We start from the raw sequence: 25,494 nt of genomic DNA, 5'->3' as shown, positions 1-25,494 counted from the left end.
CACAAGGGTTTAATCTCCAAAATATACCAAGAACTTACATGACTCCACTCTAAGACAAGCAACCCAATTAAAAAGTGGGCAAAGGACTTGAACAGACTTTTCTCCAAGGAGGACATACAGAGGATGCAGAGACACATGAAAAGATCTGAATGTCACTAGCTATCAAAGAGATGCAAATTAAAACCACAATGAGATACCACTGTACACCAGTCAGAATGGCCATCATAAACAAAGCAACAAACAACAAGTGTTGGAGAGGTTATGGAGAAGAGGGAACCCTAATCCATTGTTGGTAGGATTGCAGACTGGTACAACCAGTATGGAAAACAGTATGGAATTTTCTCAGAAAAATAAAAATAGACCTGCCTTTGGCCCCAGCAATTCCACTGCTGGGATTATATACTAAGAAATCTGAAACACCAATCCAAAAAACCTATGCAACCCAATGTTCATAGCAGCACAATTTACAATAACCAAAAGATGAAAACAACCTAGGTGCCTGTCAGTAAATGAATGGGTCCAAAAACTATGCTACATATACATAATGAAATTCTATGCAGCAGAAAGAAAGAAGGAGCTCCTACCCTTTGCAACAGCATGGATGGAACTGAAAAACATTATGCTGAATGAAATAAGCCAGGTGATGAAAGACAAATACCATATAATCTCACCTTTAACAGGAAGCTAAACAACAAAACAAACAAGCAAGCAAAATAAAAACAAAGACACTGAAATAGAGAACAAGGGGACAGGGACCAGAAGGGAGAGGGGAGGGAATTTCAGGGGAAAAGGGGGAGGATTTACAGTAACTAGTATAAAGAATACATGGACAACAACTAAGAGAGGTGGAAATGGGAGGGGGGTGGGAAGCACTGAGGGGGTGGGCTGGAATGGGAGTAAAAGAAAACTGTACTTGAACAATAATTAAATTAAAAAAAAATTTTTTTTAAATCTTCTGCCCTGGTGAACACCTAAGGCTCTGCTCCTCATATGAAATGGACACGAACAGACCAAAACATGGCTCAAGAAGAGCTCAAAGCCCCAGAGCCCATAACTCTAAGTGACCAAGAAATAGCCAACTTATGAGATGCACAGTTCAAAACACTGGTGATCAGGATGCTCACTGAACTGGTTGATTTTAGTCACAAATTAGAGGAATAAATGAAAGCTAAACTAATGGAAATGAAGGGAAATGCACAGGAAACCAATAGTGATGGAAAGGAAACTTGGACTCAAATCAATGGAATGGACTAGAAGGAAGAAAAAAATAACCAAACGGAAAAATATGAAGAAACGAGAATTCAGGACTTCCACCAAGATGGAGGCATAGGTGGAGATGCTTTGCTTTCTCACACAACCAAATTTAAAGACAACAAAATAATATCAACAGAAAACACAGCCAGAACACAGAAAATTGAACTTTTTGGAAGTCTGATAACAACGAATTCTTCAGCCTTACCGAGAAGAGGGGCAAAGCCAGCAGCTGGCAGAGCAAGACTGCAGAGGAAAACTCAGTCAAATGGACTCAGGCACGTGGATCCCAGGCATGGGGTTGCAACGGGTGGACCCACTGAGCAACCCAGTGAGTGACCGTCGGACCCAGCAAGGGTGCAGGGCGGTGTGTTGACTGTGGTCTCACATTCGTGCGCAGATAGACCAGCAAGGGAGTGGGTGGTGAGAGGGAACCGAGCAGCTCCCAGCAGCAACAGGCAGCAGAGGTGGGCCACCATTTCCCGGCTCTGACCCCGCCCCCAAATACAACGTCACAATACAGCAAACTGAGCAGCCCTACCCTGGTGAACACTTAAGGTTCCGCTCCTCACCCAGCAGCGGGAAGCAGGAGAGGGGGACACCATTTCCCTGCTCTGACCCCGCCCCCACATACAGCATCAAAACCTAGCCCTCCCCCCTGGATGGCCCCGCCCCCCCAAGGCTCCACTCCTCATACTTAGTAGGCGTGAACAGACCAAAAATGGCTCAAGAAGATCTCAAAGCCCCAGAGCCCATAACTCTAAGCAATGAAGAAATAGCAAAACTTTCAGATACACAGTTCAAAACACTGGTGATCAGGATGCTCACAGAACTGGTTGATTTTAGTCACAAATTAGAGGAACATATGAAGGCTAAACTAATTGAAGTGAAGGGAAGGGAAATGCCCAGGAAACCAGTAGTGATGGAAAGGAAACTGGGACTCAAATCAAAAAAGTGAACCAGAAGGAAGGAAAAAAATGATCAAACAGGAAATTATGAAGAAACAAGAATTCAAAAAAATGAGGAGAGACTTAGGAACCTCCAGGACATCTTTAAACGCTCCAACATCTGAATTATAGGGGTACCAGAAGGGGAAGAGGAACAGCCACCAGTGGAAAACTTATTTGAACAAATAATAAAGGAGAATTTCCCCAATCTGGAAAAGGAAATAGACTTCCAGGAAATCCAGGAAGCTCAGAGAGTCCCAAAGAAGTTGGACCCAAGAAGGAACACACCAAGGCACATCATCATTACATTAGCCAAGATTCAAATAAAGGAGAGAATTCTAGAAGCAGCAAGAGGTAAGGGAACAGTCACCTACAAAGGAGTTCCCATCAGACTGTCAGCTGATTTCTCAAAAGAGACCTTACAGGCAAGAAGAGGCTGGAAAGAAGTATTCCAAGTCATGAAATCCAAAGACCTACATCCAAGATTGCTCTACCCAGCAAAGCTTTCATTTAGAATAGAAGGGCAGATAAAGTGCTTTTCAGATAAGATCAAATTCAAGGAATTCATCATCACCAAGCCCTTATTATATGAAATGTTAAAAGGACTTATCTAAGAAAAAGAAGATAAAAAAGATGAACAGTGAAAGGACAGCAAACTCACAGTTATCAACAACCACACCTAAAACAAAAGCAAACTAAGAGGACAGCTAGATCAGGAGCAGAACCATAGAAATGAAGATCACATGGAGGGTTAGCAACAAGGGAGTGGGAGGAGGAGAAGGGGGGAGAAGATAGAGAATAAGTAGCATAGATGGTAGGTAGAAAATAGACGGGGAAGGGCAAGAATAGTATGGGAAATATAGAATCTAAAGAACTTGAGACACGTGGTCATAAACTAAAGGGGGAAAATGGGGGGAGGGGGTGTGCAGGGGGGAAGGAAATGAAAGGGGGAAATAGGACAACTGTACTGGCATAATCAATAAGATAAAATAAAAAAATCTTGCCCTGACTGGGCAGCTCACTTGTTTGTGTGTCATCCTGCTAAGTGAAAGGTTCCAGTTTAGTTCCTAGTCAGGGCACATGCCTGGGTTTCATGTTCAGTCCCCAGTCAGGGTGCTTACAATAGGCAGCCAAGAGTTAGATGCTTCTCTCACACATTGATGCTTCTCTTCCTCTTTTCCCTCATGTCCCCTCTTTCTAAAAATAAATAAAATCTTTTTTTTAATATGGCCATCTTGCTAAATTCCTTTATTCATTTTTGTAGTTTTTCATTTGATTCTCTTAATTTCCATGTCGTGAGTAAAATATTAAAATATTTCCTTCTTTGTATGAGAATCTGACTTCTGGTTAATTTTCTATGTTTTCCTTGAAACAGATAAAGATGGTATGTGTCAACTATGTTACTAGGCAACATTCCTTATAATAAAAGTGATTTCTGGTTCGTGAATTTTATTTGGACTGGGAATCACGGTAGACTTGGGTTCCTTTTCTCACCAACAAGTCCTTTTGGGGGACCCTGGAAGCCAGACCTATAGAGTTGTAACCAGAGACACTGTTTACTGGATGGCATGAAATCAGGGCAACTTGTGAACCTGCCCACTGTGGATCTTCTCTTCTTTTAAGTTCTTAGTTTATTGATCTTATCATGAAAAATCTGCACAGTCACCAGAAATAGTCACTGAAGAATCTTTACTCCTTCTGTTGTTCCATCTCCAGCTCACTTTTCTAAAGATTTTATTTATGCTTAGAGAGAGATAAAGGGAGGTAAAGAAAGAGGGAGAGAAACATCCATCAGTTCCCTCTCATACACCTGCAACCGAAGACCTGGCAGGCAACCCAGGAATGTCCTCACCAAGAATTGAACCAGTGACCTTTTGGTCCCTGAGGTGACACCCAACCCACTGTGCCACACCAGTCAGAGCTCCAGCTCACTTTTTGCCAGCACCAATACTGGCTTTTGCAGTTCCCCTGAGTTTCTTCATTCTGTTCTTGTGTTCCTTTCTATGATTTCTGGAGGTCTTCCTTTCATACAGGCCATGTCTTGCAAGTCTATACTTGGATTCTGTTTTCACTGTGTAGTCCAAAGAATCAAAAATCATAACAAAGCCAATGGTCTTGACACCACCCAAATAGGTTCTGAACCCAAATACAAAGATGAGCCCTAGCCGATGTTGCTCAGTTGGTGGGAGCATCATCCCTTAAACTGAAAGGTTAAAGGTTCAATTCTCAGCCAGGGGACATACGAGGTTGTGGGTTCAGTCTGCAGTTGGGACACATACAAGAGGCACTTTATCGATGTTTCTCTCACATTGGTGTTTCTTCCCTCTCTCTCCCTCTCCTTTCCCTTCTCTCTAAAATCAATAAGCATATCCTCAGGTAAGGATTGAAAAAAAAGATGATATCTGGTATAGTCTTATACATTTAGGCTAGTTTTTCCTGAATTTCTGTCTTAGGTATTGTTGCCTTCCCAGGGTGAAGGACATTGATGAGCATTTTTTCTGCAGAAGCAGTCTGTTGGTCATGAACTTCCTGTTCTGGATAGTTACTGTGTCATTCATGATGGCAGCTGGTCTTCAAGTAGCCAGGGGGGAAAAGGATCTTGTCTTCTTGCACCTGAGAAGTCTGCTGAGTAAACTACTACAAAGATTTCCACTGCCAGGAATATCTGACACTGCCTTGCTGGCCTATGTGCTTCCTGTTTTACGTCCTTCCAAATAGGCTAGGTCATGTGTGGCCTCCAGTAGTTTTGTGAGTCTGAAAGTCTAGTGGAATCTAAAAAGACCATCCTATAGCATTGCAGAGTGGTGGCAACGGTCGGGTAGACTTTCACACCCTCGATTCAATTTGACCAATGGACTATGAGATGAAGATATAAAGAATGTAATGTTGACGAGGCACCAAAAGCCTTGTCACTTACCCATTCTCTAACATTAAAAGCTCTGCAATATATAATAGGATCAATCATCCCCTTGCAGACAGAGCAGATTCCATGCTTGTGATGGGACTGCCACCTGTTAAAGCAGGTAGCTGACTAGACATGCAAAAATGTTTGAGAGCACCTAACAGAGTAGAGGACAAAAGCAGACAAATGGCTGTGTGGTGGCCAGCAGGTCCAAGAAGGGCTACAATAAAAACAGTTTAATAGGATTCCCAGGCACCAATAAAAGATTAAGGAAAGCTCTTCATGAGTGTTAATGCCAGACCACCCCAAGTCTGACAAAGGCTATGGACTGAGTGCTGAGTGTATGTAAAGCTATGTTGAAGCCTGACTGGTGTCCTCTGCTGCCACCTAGTGAAAAATTGATGGGAATGCAAAATTTCTAAAGTGCCAGATGAGATTTTTAAAGCAGTAATTTGTTATTTTAGAGACCTAAACTGTACAGTCAAACTAAATAAGACCTTTAATTTATACATGGTATATGGAAAAAGACATTTTTCCTAAAAAAGTTAAATATATTTTAGAAGTATTTTAGTTTTGCTAAAAACTATCATGTGATATCATTTGATGTAAAATGTATAAAATTCCCATAATAAAAATGCCACCATAAAGACAGATGACCAAAGAATATTTCAGTCACACAGTATATTGAGGAGACAGTCTTACACCACTGGGTAATACAAATTTTGGCGATCACAAAATTCCTTAACTTGTCATGTTTTTGTTAAAGCATTAATCAGGGGACTTCCAATCAAGATGGTGGCATAGATAAACACAATACTTAAATCCTCCCACAACAGCACCAAAATTACAACCAAACTACAGAACAACCATCATGCAGAACCACCTGAAATCTTGCTCAATAAAGGTCCTACAAGTAGGAATTTAAAGAAGCCCCATCAAAACTGATAGAATGGGTGGAGACACAGAATGGGCTTATCCCCCATCTACAATGTGGTGTTTTAAAATTGGGAAGGCTGTCTTGGCTACAAAGATACCCCTAGAGGAGCAAGGAGTCCCAGCACCACACCAGGCACCCCCAGCTCAGGGCTCTAGTGCCAGGAAGAGAAGTCCCCATAACTTCTGGCTATAAATACCAGTAGGGATTAAGGCCTAGGGAGACAGAGGGCTTCCAGAGTCCCAGGCAGTTCCTTTTAAAGGGCCCACACATGGACTTACTTGAACTGACTCCCTCTGAGTTCCAGTGCTCAGATAGAAGCTTGGAAAAAAAAAAAAACAAGGACATATGGAGGATATTGAATTGTTTGCATGAGGGGAAGAGTTGGGTGCCAGTTTTCCACCAGACACAAGTGCTGGTAGAGGCCATTGTTCCTTTTCTGAGAAACTCCTGCCACAGAGCCACCAGGCAGATGCCATGTCTGAGTCTCCATCAAGCTGGTTCACATTATTTGCCCCACCCTGGTATTTCCTAAGACCCCTTCCTCCCACCCCGCAAAACTTGCAGATCCACATGAACCATTCCCAGAGGCTTTTTCATTAAATTGGCCTCTCTTGCCTCATGCTTCAGACTTTCCTAAAATCTCTCAAACAAGCACCAGCTGGCTTCTGCATACCTTGTACCTCTAAGTGGCCCCAGGGCTAACACTAACAGCAGCTGGCCTTGAATCACAGCTTCACTTCTCCTGAACACCTCCAAGCCCAGCCCAAGTAACAGCCATCTGCAGATCATTCAATGGCTCATGTTGGCTGGCCTCAAGTAAGGCACAGGCAGTAGCTGACCTTGAACCTACTGGGAAGCCCCAGAACCAGTACACCTGGTGATCAGCTTCAGACTACAACTCAACAATCTCCATGAGTGACACACTCAAGGAGCAGAATCAGTGAGTACCAAAGCCCCACTGAGACATATGCTGCTCTACAAAGTTGATTCCTCCACAGCAGCTCCTCTGCTGTAGTTGAAGCCAGTCCTCCCAGCCAGTTAGCTTGGGAATCAATCCCTCCCATTGATACCAACAGCAATCAAGGCTCAACTACAACAGGACAGTGCACATAGTGGGCTATGTGCCCACAAGGGAGCACCAGAACACCCAGATCAAGTAACTGGGGCAGCTGTGCCACTGGGCCATATAGGACACCTACTACATAAGGCCACCCTACCAAGTCCAAGAGATGTGATAGCTCTATTTATTACATAGAAACAAACACAGGAAATCTGCCAAAATGAGGAGACAAAGAAAAAGGTCCCAAATGAAAACACAGGCAAATACTCCAAAGAAATAACTAGATGAAGGGAAGGCAAGCAAACCACCAGATACAGAGTTCAAAACAATGGTTATAAGGATGCTCAAAGAGCTTAATTAGAACTTCAAAAACATGAAAAAGGACATAGAAACCATAAAAAAGAACCAGTCAGAAATGAAGGATACACTGACTGAAATAAATCAATAGTAAAGCAGATGATGCCAAGAATCAAATCAGCAATTTGGAATGTAAGAAAGCAAAAAATGCCTAATCAAAACAGCAAATAGCAGAAAGAATCCAAAAAAATGAAGATAGTGTAAGGGGCCTCTGGGACAACTTCAAATGTACCAATATTCATATTATGGGGGTCCCAGAAGGAGAAGAGGTAGAGTAAGAAATTGAAAACCTACTTGAAAAAATAACTCCAGAACACTTTCCTAACCTGGTGAAGGAAATAGACACACAGGTCCAGGAAGCAGAAAGAGTCCCAAACTAGATGAACCCAAAGAGGCCCACACCAAGACACATCATAATTGAAATGCCAAAGGTTAAAGACAAAGAGAGAATCTTAAAAGCAGCAACAGAAAAACAGTTAGTTATCTTTAAGGTTACTCTCATAAGACCATGAAATGATTTCTCAACACAAACTCTGTAGGCCAGAAGCGATTGGCACAAAATATTCAAAGTGATGAAGAGCAAGGACTTTACAACCAAGATTACTCTACACAGCAAAGCTATCATTTAGAATCAAAGAAGAAATAAAGAGCTCCTCAGACAAGAAAAATCAAAAGGAGTTCATCACCACCAAATCAGTTTTTATGACATATTAAAAGGTCTTTTCTGAGAAAAAAAAAAAAGACAGCCAAGATGGAGGTGTAGGTCGATACACTTTGCTTCTCCACACAACCAAAAAGGATAATAACCAATTTAAAAACAAAAATCAATCAGAACTTCCAGAAAATCAAACTGTATGGAAGTCTGACAACCAAAGAGTTAAAGGAACACTCATCCAGACTGGTAGAAGGGCAGCTGAGGTAGTGAGGACTCATGCAACAAGGCTGTAGCTGGCAGATGGGGATAACCCATATTTGCATGTGGACAAGCTGGGAGGAACAACTGGGAAGTGAGACAGACAGAGCAACCCAGGGTTTCAGCATGGAGAAATAAGTCCTCAAAACTTCTGGCTGTAAAAACCTGTGTGGATTGTGGTGGTGGCAGAAATTCCCAGTCTCACAAGTGAGTCCGTTGGAGGGGCCTACAGGTTCCTAGAATGCACACCAGCCCACCCAACCAGGAATCAGCACCTGAAACAGCACAATCTGCTGTGGGAAGTGAGGGAAATGACTGAAAGAGGGCACGAGCCAAGAAAGTGTCACTGTTCTCTCTCTGACCCCTCCCCCACATACAGTGCCACAGTAGAGTAAAGTGGGTTTTCCTGCACTGGAAAATACCTAAAGCTCCACTGCTTACAACATAACAGGCATGCTGAGACAAAGATATTTGTTCCAGATGAAAGAGCAGATTAAAGCTCCAGAAAAAGAACTAAATTATGAGCACATAGACAACATATCAGACACAAAGTTCAAAACACTGGTAATCAGGATGCTCACAGAAGTAAATGATTGAGTATGGACACAAAATAGAGGAAGAAGTGAAGGCCATGCAAAGTGAAATAAGGAAAAATATACAGACTTCCAGCCAAGATGGAGGTGTAGGTGGAAACACTGTGCCTCCTTGCACAACCAAGTTTAAAGACAACATTTTAGTAACAAAAATGCAACCAAAACACAGAAAATTGAACTGTATGGAAGTCCGACAACAATCAAACCATTCAGCTAGACTGGTAAGAGGGGCGGAGCCAGCAGCTGGTGGAGTGAGGTCAAGCAGGAAAAGGTAACCAGCTGACCCAGGCACACAGGAGGAGGTTGGCGATTCCCAGGTGTGGGGTGGCAACAGGCAGACCCAGTGAGAGCACAACGCAGCTAACTCACCAAGGTCACACATTCACACACAGATAAACCAGGCAGAGGAGAGAGCAGTGACACAGACAGCACAAACCAGGGCCCCAGCACCAGGAAATAAAGCCAAAAAGCACTGGTTGGAAAAACTTTTGGGGTCGAGATGCTGGGAGAAGATCCCAGGCTCACAGAGAGTTCAGGGTCCTGGAGGGTGCACAAGCCTGGGGACCAGCACCAGCAGGACCCAATTTGTTTGCAGGAAGCAGCAGAAGGGACCAAAATCTGAGAGAGAGCAGAACAGACACCACTGACCCTCTCTGACATTGACCCTACATATAGCGTCATAACCCAGTGACTGGGCCGCCCCACCCTGGTGAACACCTAAGGCTCCGCCCTTCATGTGAAACAGGCACAAACAGACCAAAACATTATGGATCAAGAACACCTCAAAGCCCCAGAGCTAATACTTCTAAGCAACCAAGAGATAGCCAACCTATCACATGCACAGTTCAAAACACTGGTGATCAGGATGCTCACTGAACTAGTTGATTTTAGTCACAAATTAGAGGAACATATGAAGGCTAAACTAAGTGAAATTAATGGAAATGCCCAGGAAACCAATAGTGATGGAAAGCAAACTGGAACTCAAATCAATGGACTAGACCAGAAGGAAGGAAAAAATGACCAAACAGAAAAAAATGAAGAAACAAGAATTGAAAAAAATGAGGAGAGGCTTAGGAACCTCCAAAATATCTTTAAACGTTCCAACATCTGAATTATAGGGGTACCAGAAGGGGAAGAGGAAGAATAAGTGGAAAACTTATTTGAACAAATAATAAAGAAAAACTTCCCCAATCTGGCAAAGGCAATAGACTTCCAGGAAATCCAGGAAGCTCAAAGAGTCCTAAAGAAGGTGGACCCAAGAAGGAACACATCTAGGCACATCATTATTACATTAGCCAAGATTCAAATGAAGGAGAGAATCCTAGAAGCAGCAAGAGATAAGGGGACAGTCACCTACGAAGGAGTTCCCATCAGACTGTGAGCTGATTTCTCAAAAGGGGCCTTACAGGCAAGAAGGAGTTGGAAAGAAGTATTCCAAGTCATGAAATCCAAAGACCTACAACCGAGATTGCTCTATCCAGCAAAGCTTTCATTTAGAATGGAAGGGCAAATAAAGTGCTTCTCAGATAAGGTCAAGTTAAAGGAGTTCATCATCACAAAGCCCTTATTATATGAAATATTAAAGGGGCTTATCTAAGAAAAAAAGATAAAAAAGATGAACAGTGAAAGGACAGCAAACTCACAGTTAGTAACAACCACACCTAAAACAAAAGCAAACTAAGAGGACAGCTAGATCAGGAGCAGAACCACAAAAATGGAGATCACATGGAGGGTTAGCAACAGGGGAGTAGGAGGAGAAGGGGAAAGAAGGTACAGGAAATAAGTAGCATATATGGTAGGTAGAAAATAGACAGGGGGAGGGCAAGAATAGTATGGTAAATATAGAATCTAAAGAACTTGTGACATGTGGACATTAACTAAAGGGGGGGAGTGGTGGGGGAGGGGTGTGCAGGGTGGAGGGGAATGAAGGGGGGAATGGGACAACCGTAATGGCATAATCAATAAAATATATTTTTAAAAAAAGAAAGAAAGAAAAATATACAGGAAACCAACAGTGAAGGGAAGGAAACTGAGACTCATATCAAAGATTTGGGACAGGAGGAAGAAATAAACATTAAACCAAAACAAAATAAAGAAACAAGAATTCAGAAAAACGAGGAGAGGCTGAGGAATTACTGGGACAACATTAAATATTTCAATATCTGAATCATAGGGCTGCCAGAAGGAGAAAAAGAAGAGCAGAAATTGAAAACTTATTTGAAAAAATAATGAAGAAAAACTTCCCCAATCTGGCAAAGGAAATAGATGTACAAGTCCAGGAAGCTCAGAGAGTCTTTGGGATCCAGAGAGACATTGGATCCAAGGAGAAAGTCACCAAGACACATCATAATTACATTACCCAAGATTAAAGATAAGGAGAGAATCTTAACAGCAGCAAGAGAAAAGAAGACAGTTACCTACAAAGGAGTTCCCATAGACTATCAGCTGATTTCTCAAAAGAGACCTTGTAGGCAAGAAGGGGCTGGAAAGAAGTATTTTAAGTCATGAAAGGCAAGGATCTACACCCAAGATTACTCTCTCCAACAAAGTTATCATTTAGAATGGAAGAGCAGATAAAGTGTTCCCCAGATAAGATAAAGTTAAAGGAGTTCATTATCACCAAGCCCTTATTATATGAAATGTTGAAGGGACTTATCCAAGAAGAAGATGATGATCAAACTAAGAACAGTAAAATGACAAACTCACAACTTTCAACAACTGAGCCTAGGAAAAAACTAAGCAACCAACTAGAACAGGAACAGAATCACAGAAATGGAGATCACATGGAGGGTTATCAGCAGAGAGGGGGTGGGGGAAGAATGGGGGACAAGGTATGGAGAATAAGCAGCATAATTAATGTTTACAAAATAGACAGGGGGAGATTAAAAATAGTATGGGAAATGGAGCAGCCAATGAACTTATATGTCTGACCCATAGACATGAACTAAGTAAGGGACAGGAATGTGGGAGGGAAGGTGGTGTAGGGTGAAGGGGAATAAAGGAGAGGGGAATGGGACAACTTTAATAGCATAATCAATAAAATATACTTTTAAAAGGTCAAAATATGAACATTAAATGGCAATAAATATATATCTGTCAGCAATTGAATCTAAAAATCAAGAAGAACTGAAACGGATTCATAGATACAGGGAACATTGTGATGGTTATCAAATGGGAATGGGGTTTAGGGGATGGATGAAAAGGGTGAAGGGATTAAGAAGTACAAACTGGTTGTTACAGAATAGTCATTGGGATATAAAGCACAGCATAGAAAATAAAGTCAATAATCTTTTTTTAGTTTTTTTTAAATTTTTATTTATTTGTATTTAGCAGGAAGGGAAGAGAGGGAGAGAAACAACAATGTGTTGTTGCCTCTTATGCACCTTCAACTGGGGACCTGGCCCACAAGCCAGGCATGTGCCCTAACTGAGAATCAAACCAGGGACCCTTTGGTTCATAGGCCAGAGCTCAATCCACTGAGCCACACCAGCCAGGGCCAATAATTCTAATAACTATGTATGGTATCAGATATGTATGAGATTTATGGAGATATTCACTTAGTTATATGATGTGTAATTACTGGGGTACATCTGAAACTAATATTGTATATCAACTGTAATTTTAAAACAAAAATGATTAAAAATAAATGAATGGGCATCAAAAAAAGATTAACAATAACAAAGAAAGAACAGCCCTGACGGATGTGGCTTAGCTGGTTGGGTCTCAACCCACAAAGAAAAAGATAGCAAGTTCAATTCCCTCTAGGGCACATGCCTAGGTTGCAGGTTTGGTCCTTGGTCAGGGTGCATATGAGAGGCAATCAATCATTGTTTCTCTTTCACATCGATGTTTCTTTCCCTCTCTTTCTCCTGCCCTCCCTCTCACTCTAAAAATAAATAAATAAAAACAACTGGATATTCCTAAGGGAAAAGAACTTTGCCTCAACTCATTTCATACCACAAATAAAAATTTATTGAAAATGGAAAAATTATGAAAAGATTAATAAGCTTTAAAATGATTATGATATAATAAGATGAAAATGTATAAAATGATTATAATCATGTTAAAACACTTAAGCATTTTGACAAAGACTAGCAGAAATTAAAAATGAAAATAGATTAGGGAACTGGGCTCACAGATTACTTGTTTTTCCCTATTTTCCAAAACTTTGATTTTATTTGTTTTGTAATGCCTGGTCTGGAACATAATGAAGTTCAACATCAGCCAGCGCAAAGTTCCAGGATAACTAACCCCCAGTCCCTTAAGACTGAACAGTGCTTACTAAATTCTTCATGACACATCCAAATGGTAGAATGCTGTGCAGATAGTTTTGAATTTAGAAAAATATATAATGGAAGAGAGTAATATTGATAGCACATTATTATATATATGATTCCAATTTTACTTGGACAAACGATCGGCTGATTGATAGATAGACATGTGACAGAGCACTGTGACTGTTGGAATATGTACCAAAACTAATATTTCCAGGTGGTACAACTTCAGATAAGTTTAATTTTCTTTTGTGTGCTTTCTTATAGTTTCCAGAATTTCTACAATGAATGTATTTTATATTTGTAATTATAAACTATAAATATTATTTTTAAAACCAAAATACCTTCTCTGGCTGGTGCGGCTCAGTGGATTGAGTGCTGGCCTGTGAACCAAAAGGTCAAAGGCTTCCCTTGCAGAGACCTGGGAAGCTATGCCTGTGGAACTGTTGTAAGAATGTCTTCTTTGAGGCATGGGGCTTTTAAATCAGAGAAGCTATCATAAAGGCCTGATGTGGATCTCACCGTCTTATACCTACAGAGTGAACTGTGGCAAGGACCCTGCTGCAAAGAACACCTGAAGCTGCCCTACTGATAACTGTGGGCCCTGCCCTATATCTTTCTAAATAGACTGAATGTGGCTTGTGGTCACCTTGTAAGTCTCAATAAGCCTAAGAACACCTCTGATGGCCCTTGCATAGGTAACTACATCAGATGCCAAAAAATTTTTTTTCTTTTCCTTTCCATAACTATACTAATTTCCTTTTCATTTATTTGTTATAAATTGTTGAATTATGATGAACATAACTTGAGGGAGGAGTGAAGATGAGACAGGAAATGCCTTGTTCCCACATTTTATTTTTTCACTTTTTATTATGAAATAATTTTGAACTTGTAAAAAAAATTGCAAAAAGAATATAAAGAACTCCTAGAAAAACTTCACTAGCGGTTAACATTTTGCCCCATTTGCTTTATTTCATTTTCATTTTATCTCTACATAAATATGTATTATTACTACTATAGAGTAAGTAGCAGCCATCATATCCTTTTACCCTTAAACACTTTATTGTGTATTTTCTAAAAATAAGACATCTATTTACATTACCAGAGTATAATTCTCAAGATGGGAATTAACATTAATACCATGCTATTACCTAATTAACAGACCTTTGAAATTGTACCAGTTGTATCAATATTGTTTATTATAGCACATTTTTTCCTGGTCCCAGATGCAAACTTCTAGTCATTTCCTTGCTTTTAGTTGTCATGTCTCCTTAGTCCTCTTTAATTGGGAATAACTCCTCACCCCTTCTTGTGTCTTTCATGGCATGGGCATTTGTTATAACAAAATGTCCTTTAATTTCGATTTGTCTGATGTTTCCTAATGGTTGGATGCAAGTTTGGGGCCCCTAATTTAGGGAACTTCACTCTGGCATTCCCCTGCTGCATCCTTCAAGCCTGGAGCCAAAGAGGGCAAGCCCACGGAGCCTGCCACTCCCCTTTTAGAGCAGATGTCAGCAAACTTTTTCTTTAAATGGCCAGAGAGTAAATACTTTAGGCTTTGCAAGCCAAGTAATCTCTGTTGTAGCTGAGCCCTGATTGCTATTTATACGTCAATGGGAGAAATTAATTCCCATCTGATTGGCTGCAAAGATTGACTGCTACCACTATGGAGGATCAGCTGTGCACAGGCCAACTCCACAGAGTAGGACTTGCTTCAGTGGGGCTCTGGTGAGACCATCCCTTGAGTGTGTTGCTTGTGGAGGTGGTTGGCAGTGCTTCAGTGTGGTCTGAAGCTGTTCACTGGATCTGCTGACCCTGAGTGCTACTGGGTAATGCAAGCTAATGTCAACTGCTATTCATGCCTTATCTGGGGCCACCCAGCATGAGCTACTGAGAGATCCACAGATGGCTGCTACTTGTGCTGGGCTTAGGGGTGCCCAGTAAAGGCCAAGCTGTGAGCTAAGGGCAGCTGTAGCTAGTATGGGGCCTCAAGCCACTTAGGAAGAGGTACAAGGCACATGGAGGCCAGATGTTGCTTGTTTGAATGATTTTAGAAAAGTCCACAGCATGAGCCAAGACAGGCCATTTGTATGGAAAAACTGCTGGAAACAGCTTGGGTGAGGGAACAGTGTTAGCCAAATTGATGGAGACTCAGACATGGCAGCTGCCTGCCAGCTCTGTGGGGGCAGGGCTCAGTAAAGAAATAATGGTTTCTAACATCCAGCACTCCTATCTGAGAGAAAGCCACCCTTTTAGTCCTCACCCTGATGCCAAACTATTCATTTCCTCCCATATGCCCTGGTGCTTTTCCAGATGCTGCCCCAGTGCTGGAGCTCAGAGACTGTGAGTCCAAGTAAGTCCATGCATAGGCCCTTTAAGAGGAATGCCTGGAACTCCAGAAAACTGTCTCATTCAGCTACAGTCCCCACTGGTTTTTATAGCCAGAAGTAATGGGAGCTTCTCTTCCTGGCACTGGAACCCCCACTTGAAGGGCCTGATGTACAGCAGGGACCCCAGGATCCTCTCCACAGTAGAGATAGCCCTCCCATTTTAATTGACATATGTGGGTGTGCGACCAGCCCATTGCATGTCTCTTCCCCACCTACCAGTCTCCACGTGTCTTCTTTTTTTTTAATCCTTAGTTATAGGACTTCTGTTCAGTTAGACTTCAGTCATTTCTGAATGATGGTTGTTCTGTAGCTTGGTTGTTATCTTGATGTGGTTGTAGAAAATGCAAGTGCTGCATTTGTCTACTCTGCCCTCTTCTAAAAATTCTGTTTTTGCTCTACCTCAAATTCTAATTGTATGGTCTGATGCTTAATCTGACTTACTGAAATATAAGTAAGTAAATAATGAAAATAGAAATAACTATTGGCAAATAAAAGTGATAGAGTAAGTCACTGTATTATTACAAAACACTTTCATAAAAATTGCCTCTTTAAAAAAAGATTTCATTTATTTTTTTTTTTGAAAGAGTGGAAGGAAGAGAAAATGAGCGGGAGAGAAACATCAATGTGTGAGAGAAACAGTTCAAATGTGACTAACTGGGGAGGCTGTTCTACAGGGCCCTATAAGATACCTACTACACTAGAAGACTATGCTACCAAGAACAGGAGATGTAGGAGATCTACCTAATACACAGAAACAAACACAGGGAGGCAGCCAACATGAAGTAACAAAGAAGTGTATCCCAAATGAAAGACCAGAACAAAACTTCAGAAGAACTAAACAAAATGAAAACAAGCAATCTATAGACACAGAGTACAAAACACTGGTTATAAGGGTGTTCAATGAACTTAGAAGCACAGTAGAGGAACATAGTGAAAACTTGAACAAAAATGTAGAAAACATAAAAAATAACCAGTCAGAAATGAAGACTACTGAAGATTACTTCAGTTATTTCAAAAAATAACTGAAATGAAAAATTATTATAGGGAATCAAAAGTAGGGTAAGTATGGTGAAGGATTAAATGAGTGATTTCAAAGAGAAGAAAGGAGAAAACACCCAATAGAACATCAAAAATTAATCCAAAAATAGAGAGAATAGTGTAAGCAGCCTTGGGACAACTTCAAGCATATCAACATTTGCATCTTGGGAGTGACAGAAGGAGAAGAGAAAGAGCAAGAAATTGAAGACTTATTTTATAAAATAATAATGCAAATCTCCTGTAATCTGGTGAAGAAAATAGACACACAAGTCCAGGAATGCAGAGAATCCCAAACAAGATAAACCCAAAGAGGCCCACACCAAGACAGATCATAATTAAAATGCCAAAGATTAAAGACAGAGAAAGAATCTTAAAAGCAGCAAGAGGAAGCAGTTAGTTGCCTACCGGGGAATTCCTATAAGACTGTCAGCAGATTTTTTCAACAGAAACTTTTCAGGCCAGAAGAGATTGGCACAAAATATTCAGAGTGAGGAAAAGCAAGGGCCTACAACAAACATTACTCTACCAAGCAAAGCTGTCATTTACAATCAAAGGACAGAAAAAGAGCTTCCCAGACAATAAAAAGCTAAAGGAACGTCCAGCCAAGATGGAGGCATAGGTGGAAACACTGCCTCCTCGCACAACCAAATTTAAGAACAACAAAGATTCACAAACAAAAACACAACCAGAACAGACAGAAAATTGAACTGCATGGAAGTTCAACAATGAACCATTCATCCAGACCAGTAAGAGGGGTGGAGTCGGCCAGTGGAGAAGGGTCCTGGCAGGAAAAAGCAGTGGTTGGCAGACCTGGGTGCATGAAGGAAATGAGCAGACCCAACCCATAAGGCTCGATGACCTTGGACACACATTCGCATGCAGATAAACCAGGCAAAAATGGGCAGTAAGATAAGCCATGCAATCCAGGGCCCCAGTGATGGGAAACAAAGCCTGAAAGCACTGATTAAAAAACTTGTGGGGGTTGAGGTGCTGGGAGAGACTCCTATCCTCAGAGTAGTGTTTATTGAAGAGACTCACAGGGTCCTAGAATGTACACAAGCCCACCCACCCAGGGACCAGCACCAGAAGGGCCCAATTTACTTGTGAGAAGTGGCAGAGGGAACTGGAAATCTGAGAGACAGCAGAGCAAGTGCCATTGTTCCCTCTCTGACCCTGTCCCCACATACAGCATCACAACCCAGTGACTGGGTTGCCCCAACCTGGTGAATACCTAAGGCTCCACCCCTCATATGTAACAGGTATTACCAGACCAAAAAATTATGGTGCAAGTGCAAAAACAAATCAAAGCCCCAGAGCCAATATTTTTAAGTGACCAAGAGATAGCCAACCTATCAGATGCACAGTTCAAAACACTGGTGATAAGGATGCTCACTGAACTGGTTCATTTTGGTCACAAATTAGATGAAAAAAATGAAGGCTACCCTAAGTGAAATAAAAGAAAATGCAAAGGGAACCAATAGTGATGGAAAGGAAACTGGGACTCAAATCAAGGGAGTGGACTAGAAGGAAGAAAAAAATGACCAAACAGAAAAGAATGAAGAAACGAGAATGCAAAAAAAATGAGAAGAGGCTTAGGAACCTCCAGGACATCTTCGAATGTTCCAACATCTGAATTATAGGGGTACCAGAAGGGGAAAAGGAACAGCAACAAGTGGAAAACTTATTTGAACAAATAATAAAGGAGAACTTCCCCAAAGTGGCAAAGGAAATAGACTTCCAGAAAATCCAGGAAGCTCAGAGAATCCCAAAGAAGGTGGACCCAAGAAGGAACACATCAAGGCACATCATCATTACATTAGCCAAGATTCAAATGAAGGTGAGAATCCTAGAAGCAGCAAGAGATAAGGGGACAGTCACCTACAAAGAAGTTCCCATCAGACTGTCAGCTGACTTTTCAAAAGAGGTCTTACAGGCAAGAAGGGGCTGGAAAGAAGTATTCCAAGTCATGAAATCCAAAGACCTACATCCAAGATTGCTCTATCCAGCAAAGCTTTCATTTAGAATGGAAGGGAGATAAAGTGCTTCTCAGATAAGGTTGAGTTCAAGGAGTTCATCATCAGCAAGCCCTTATTTTATGATATGTTAAAGGGACTTATCTAAGAAAAAGAAGATAAAAAACATATACAGTAAAATGACAGCAAACTCATAATTATTAACAACCACACCTAAAACAAAAGGAAACTAAGAGGACAGCTAGATCAGGAGTGGAAACACAGAAATGAAGATCACATAGAGGGATAGCAACAGGGGTGTGGGAGGAGGAGAGTGGGAGAGAAGGTACAGAGATTAAGTAGCATAGATGGTGGAGAGAAAATACACAGGGGCAGCTCAAGAGTAGTATGGGAAATGTAGAAGCTAAAGAATTTATGACACGTGGACATGAACTAAGCAGGGGGGAATGTGGGTGGGAGGGGGTGTGCAGGGTGGAGGGGAATGAAGAGGGGAAATGGGACAACTGTAATGGCAGAATCAATAAAATATATTAAAAATATAAAAATACAACGCTAAAGGAATTCATGCCACAAAACCAGAATTTAAAGAAATGTTTAAGGGTTTTTTCATGAGGAATAAGAAAAAATAAAAATATGAATAATAAAATGGCAATAAATATATACCTACCAACAATTACTTTAAATACAAATGAATATGTTCTGTATGTCCTCTTTGGAGAAGTGTTTGTTCAAGTCCATTTCCCATTTTCTAATTGGGTTGGGTGTCTTCTTAGAGTGGAGTCGTGTAAGTTCTTTGTATATTTTGGAGATTAAACCTTTGTCTGAGGTATCATTGGCAAATATGTTTTCCCATACAGTTGGTTGTCTTGCTAATTTAATACTGTTTTCTTTAGCCATGCAGAAGCTTTTTATTTTGATAAAAATCGACCTGCCTTTTGACCCAGCAATTCCACTGCTGGGATCATATCCTAAGAATCCTAAAACATCAATATCAAAGAACCTATGCACCACAATGTTCATAGCAGCACAATTTACAATAGCCAAGAGTTGGAAGCAACCTAGGTGCCCAGCAGTAAATGAATGGATCCAAAAATTGTGGTACATATACACAATGGAATTCTATGCTGCAGAGAGAAAGAAGGAGCTACTACCTTTTGCAACAACATGGATGGAACTGGAAAGTATTATGCTGAGTGAAATAGGCCAGGTGCTGAAAGACAAATACCATATGATCTCACCTTTAACAGGAAGCTAAACAACAAAACAAACAAGCAAGCAGAAAAAAAACAAAACAAAACAAAGACACTGAAATAGAGAACAAGGGGATAGTGACCATAGGGGAGAAGGAAGGGAAGTTAAGGGGAAAAAGGGGGAGGGATTTGGAGGAACAAATAGGAAGGACACAGGGATGAGAACTAAGGGGGATGGAAATGGGAGGGAGGTGGGGAGCAAGGGGCGGGGGAGGCTGGGATGGGAAAAATAGACAAAAAAACTGTACTTGAAAAATAACTAAATAAAATAAAAAAAATAAAGTTAAAAGGTAAAATAAATAAATAAATAAATAAATAAATAAATAAATACATACAAATGAATAAATGGTGTAATAAAAAAAAACCTATGGTGGCTCAATGGATAACAAAACAAGACCCTTATATGTGCTGTACAGAAGAGACCCACTTCAGATCAAAAGACATACATAGAGTGAAAGTAAAGGGTTGGAAAAAGATATTTTATGAAAATGGAAACAAAAAACTGAGATAACAAATTTATACCAAATAGACTTTAAAACAAAAACTACAACAAGAGGTGAAGAAGGATCCAGCAATTTCAATTCTGTGTACTTATTTGAAAACCCCCAAAACAATGAATTGAAGACATATAGACCCATATGTTCATTTCAGCATTATTTATAATAGCCAAGATATAGAAGCAACCTATATGTCCATCAATAGATGAATGGCTGAAGAAATGGTACATATACACAATGGAATATGACTCAGCCATTAAAAAGAATGCAATCTTACCATCTGCAACAACATGGATGGACCTAGAGGGTAGTATGCTGAGTGAAATAAGTCAGACAGAGGACAAATGCCAGATGGTTTCACTTACATGCATAATCTATAAAATAAAATAGAACAGAAACAGACTCATAGATAGAGAGAACATTTTGACAGTTTCCATACAGGACAGGATTAGGAGGGGTGAGTGAAAAAGGTGAGGGTATTAAGAAGTACAAATTGGTAGTTATGAAATAGTCATAAGATGTAAAAGACAGTATAGGGAATACAATAATATTGTCATAGCTAAGTGTGGTGTCAACTAGGTACTAGATTTATCAATATGATCACTTGATCAGTTATATAAATGTCTAATATACCCGAAACTAATATAATATACTTCAACTGTAATTGAATTTTTTTTAAAAAAAGGAATTTTGCACATGATAAAGTAGAGCTGAAGTAGTTATTGAATAGATTACTTTCTCTTCTAGCTATAATAGAAAGAGCTAAGATTTGGACTGAAAAGACTTGAGTATAAGTCTTGGATAAATTATTGACCACCTAAAACCAAACCATCACCTTCCCTGGTCTTACTTTTCCACTCTAAAGAGAAGAGCATAATGATATTGTACTTACTCTCTACTCTACAACACTGGTCACATGAAAATCACAAATGATAAAGTGCTTTGGTTTTGTTTGTATTGTTTTTAACTTTTATTGTGTTTTTCCCATTACCATTTAGTTCCCTTATACCCCCTACCCTGCCCCCTTGCAATCACTGCACTGTTGTCTATGCTCGAGTCCTTTTTCCTTTTTGCTCAATCCCTCCATCCTCTAACCTCCCCCAACCTTAGCTGTCATCCTGCTCTCTATCTATGATTCTGTCTTTATTTCATTTGTCAATTCAGTTTGTTCCTTAGAGTCCACATATGAGTGAAATCATATAGTATTTGTCTTTCTCTAACTGGTTTATTTTACTTGACATAATGTTCTACAGGTCCATATATACAGTCATGAAGGGCAAAATTTTCTTCTTTTTTATAGCCAATTAGTATTCCACTGTTTAAATGTCCCACAGTTGTTTTATCCACTCATCTACTAATGGACATTTGGGCTGCTTCCACATCTTGGCAATTGTAAATAATACTGCAACAAACATAAGGGTGCTTAGGTTCTTTCAAATTAGTGTTTTGGGTTCTTTTGGATATATTCCCAGAAGTAGGATCACTGGGTCAAAAGGTAGATCCCTCTTTAATTTTTTGAAGTATCTCCATACTCCTTCCAGATAAAACACTTTGTTAATAGTACATTAATACGTTAGTTGTTATAATCTTGCAAATTGGAGATTTTAGCAGATATTGCAGATTTTAGCAAATCTTGCTAAAATCTGTTCATTGGATCATAATCCCTAATGCTGTAGTTGTACTGCTTTCCTTTGACAGATGACTTCCATAAACAGGTAACCATGTGCTGGAGAAGTCCTCTCTCTCTTTATTGGAGTTATACCTTGTCGATGAGTTCTTAAATTTTGTGCCCTAGGTGTTTACCTTACCTCACCCTAGCCTGGCCCTGATACCTTGGAGAGAGATGCTTACATAGCCTGCAGATGCAGGAATAAGCCATTGTAACTGTTTCCCGGCCCATTGTACTCTGATTACTCAAGTCCCATCATAGTGGGTATGGCTCTCTACATTCTGCATGGGGCTGACAGTGGGCCTAGAATTTTTTAAAATATTTTATTTGTTTTTAGAGAGGGGAAGGGAGGAGAAAAAAAAGGGAGAGAAACATCGATGCACTTGAGAGAAACACTGATTGCTTTCCTCTCACAGGCTCCCAACCAGGAACCTGGCCAGCAATCAAGGTGTATGCCCTAACCAGGAATTGAACCAGTGACCTTCTGGTTTGTGGAAGGACACACAACCCACTGAGCCACACCACTCGGGGCTAGAAATCATTGAATTTTAACTTCACATCCCCAGTGTAGCTGCCCACACAGACTATTTCCCTATGCAAACTTTACACCTGCACATACAGTTCAGGAAAAGTGCAGAAGCAGCTAGGAAGCCCTGCTGTAGACTCCCTTTTGATTCTTGGACATGTGGGTCCATGCATCTCATTGAATTTGGGGAATTTTGAGATGCTCATCTTTGAAATATTTTTTTCTGTTTCATCCTTTTCCCACTATTTTAGGACTCTAAATACATACGTATTAGAATACTTGATATTTTCCTGAAGGTCCCTGAGAATGTGCATCTTTTTCAATCACTTTCAATGCACTTGAGAGAAACGCTGATTGGTTGCCTCTTGCAGGCTCCCAACCAGGGACCCGGCCAGCAATCAAGGTATATGCCCTAACCAGGCATCAAACCAGTGACCTTTTGGTTTGTGGAAGGACACCCAACCCACTGAGCCATACCACAGGTAATTACTGAAGACAGGTAATGACCTGTCTTCAAGTTGAGTGTCCTGTATTCTACAGTTTGAGTCTGCAATTAAATCTGTACATGCATGTTTTGACTGCTGATAGATAACTCTTATCCCTGAGCTTCCTTGTAAGGCATGGCTGTTTTGGATTTCAATAGAAAGCTTTAGGAATTCACCAAGACCTTGCTATTTTTCAAAACTAAAACTTCAAACTTGTGTTGAAATTTCTGCCTAAAATTCTAGCTAAAACTTGCAGCCGGGTTTCCTGAGGTCTTGTCCTGAGCATATTTCTATTGGAGTCAGCCAGGGATTTAAAGGGAATTTATATGCATATTTTATAACTTCTCCCTATGGCTCCCTCCTTTCTGGGATGTCCCCCTACTCAATTTCCAGCTGCTTTGGCAACCCTAAAATCAAACTCCAGTCTCCAACTAATAAGACAACCACTTTGTATTTTAGCTCCACTTTCCCATGTATCATGTGTTGCTGATAACTGGAAGTACCCCCAGAGGAAAAGCCTGGTAAATTAGAGTTTCCTTTCCTTCTAACAAGACTCAGTCTCTTCAGTTCCTACCTGCATTAGATTGCTCACCATTGCCTTCAAGCAAAAGCATTTTTTTTTATCCTTGGTTAATCATTATTATCAGCAGGTAAATGGGTCCAATACAAGAAGATACTGTCATTTCCAGAATTAAATCCCCATCTTTCACAGCATTTCGAAGGAGCGACTTTCCATCAGACACTTGATTATATTAAAATAATGTACAGTAGAGATAGAAATCTTAAATATTTCTTTTCTTTAAAAATAGTTTTTATTGTGATAAAAATATGTATAACATAAAATTTACCATTTTAAGTATATGATGTAGTGGCATTAAGTGTATTCACCTTATTGTACAACTATCACCACCATCCCACATCCAGAACTTTTTTATCATCCCAAACTAAGATTCCATACCCTTGAAACAATAAAATTCCCTACAACTCCCTACTCCCAGCCTCTGGTAACCAACATTCTACTTTTTGTCTCTATAAATTTGACTATTCTAGATACCTCATATCACTGAAATCACATAGTACTAATCCTTTTGTTGGAATATTCCATTTTTGAAATGAGTCAATTCCTGCTAAATGATGGGTCTTTAACCCCAGACTCTTATTTCCAAGTCCTCCCCCTTCTAAAATAATATAAAGGAGATAAAAGTGCAAATCCACAAGAAATGGGCATTTCAACAGAAATCCAGAGATAAGAAATTTCAACAGGCTTACTAAAGATGTAAAGGGTAGACACAAAGAACAAATATTGTATGATTTCACTTACATGAGGTATCTAGAGTAGTCGAATTCATAGAGACACAAAGTAGAATGGTGATTTCCAGAAGCTGTAGGGAGGGGAAAACGGGGACAGAGTTTTGGTTTGAGTTGATGAAAAAGTTTTAGAGGTGGATGGTGGTGATGGCTGCACAACAATGTAAGTGTAGTTAATGCCACTAATATGTATATTTAAAAATAGTGAAAATTGTAAATTTTATGTTATGTATATTTTTCTAAACACACAAAAATGGGGAGTGGAGATAACTGATGAAGCCAAGTACAGGAGGCCAAGAATTGGAATACACAAGGTGGGGAGTGGAGGGGGAAGGAAACAACAGCCAAGCAGAAGCAAATTATCCTTTTATCCCTATTACAGCCCACTGTAGCAAAGGGCAGAAAAAGACATGGGGCTGAATCTTAAATGCAGTGCCCAGAAAAATTGCATAGGTAATTCTGTAAAAAATAATTGAACACCCCAAAACTTTCACAGTCAGTCTGACATTTAGAGGTTCACCAGTTAAACGTCTAGAGAGTTGCTTCCCACCTGATCACCTTAAGCAAAGTCTCTCAATCAATGAGAGTGATACATGGAGGCCTCATCACAGAGATGATTTATAATCTCCTTCTCATATATGCTCCAATGAAAGCATCCAACTTGAACAACCCTAAGATAAGCAAATAAAAAATATAACCAAGAAAGATGCATCTACATATATGGAACTGTCTGTATAGCAAAGGCCTTACACAATCAGAACAGGTGCCACCTGGGCCTAACAGGTGCACCTTACAATGCATACAACCTGAACCTCAGTCCTGCATGGATGAAATGAAAACAACTCAGGAGTGGAAAATAACTTTAAAATATCTCTAAGTACTTGCCCTTTGAAATAAACCTTCATTTATTATAGCTGAAAGTTAATACATAATGCTTAAAATGGACGAATCAAGAAATGATATAAGCATATTACTTAGACACAAAGATAACCACCAAAAGAAACAGCTGAAAGAGTTAAAAGTGGTTGTCTCTATAGGACCACAGTTGGGGAGAGGTAGGCTGGGAATAATTGTTATGCATCATAAGCCCTTCTACATGATTTCATGATTTAACCTTATGCATG

General features: G+C 40.2%; 1 pseudogene; it reads right to left on the bottom strand.

Moving 5' to 3' along the window:
- Nucleotides 1-4,126: 4,126 nt before the first annotated feature.
- LOC119043171 (40S ribosomal protein S24-like) lies at nucleotides 4,127-4,756 on the bottom strand (annotated as a pseudogene).
- Nucleotides 4,757-25,494: the final 20,738 nt, after the last annotated feature.

The sequence above is a fragment of the Artibeus jamaicensis genome, unplaced genomic scaffold (assembly GCF_021234435.1).
Source record: "Artibeus jamaicensis isolate MK-2021 breed Jamaican fruit bat unplaced genomic scaffold, CSHL_Jam_final contig_589, whole genome shotgun sequence".
NCBI classification, from domain to species: Eukaryota; Metazoa; Chordata; class Mammalia; order Chiroptera; family Phyllostomidae; genus Artibeus; species Artibeus jamaicensis.
The sequence above is the reverse complement of the archived record's forward strand: the minus strand, read 5'-3'. Positions and strand labels throughout refer to the sequence as shown.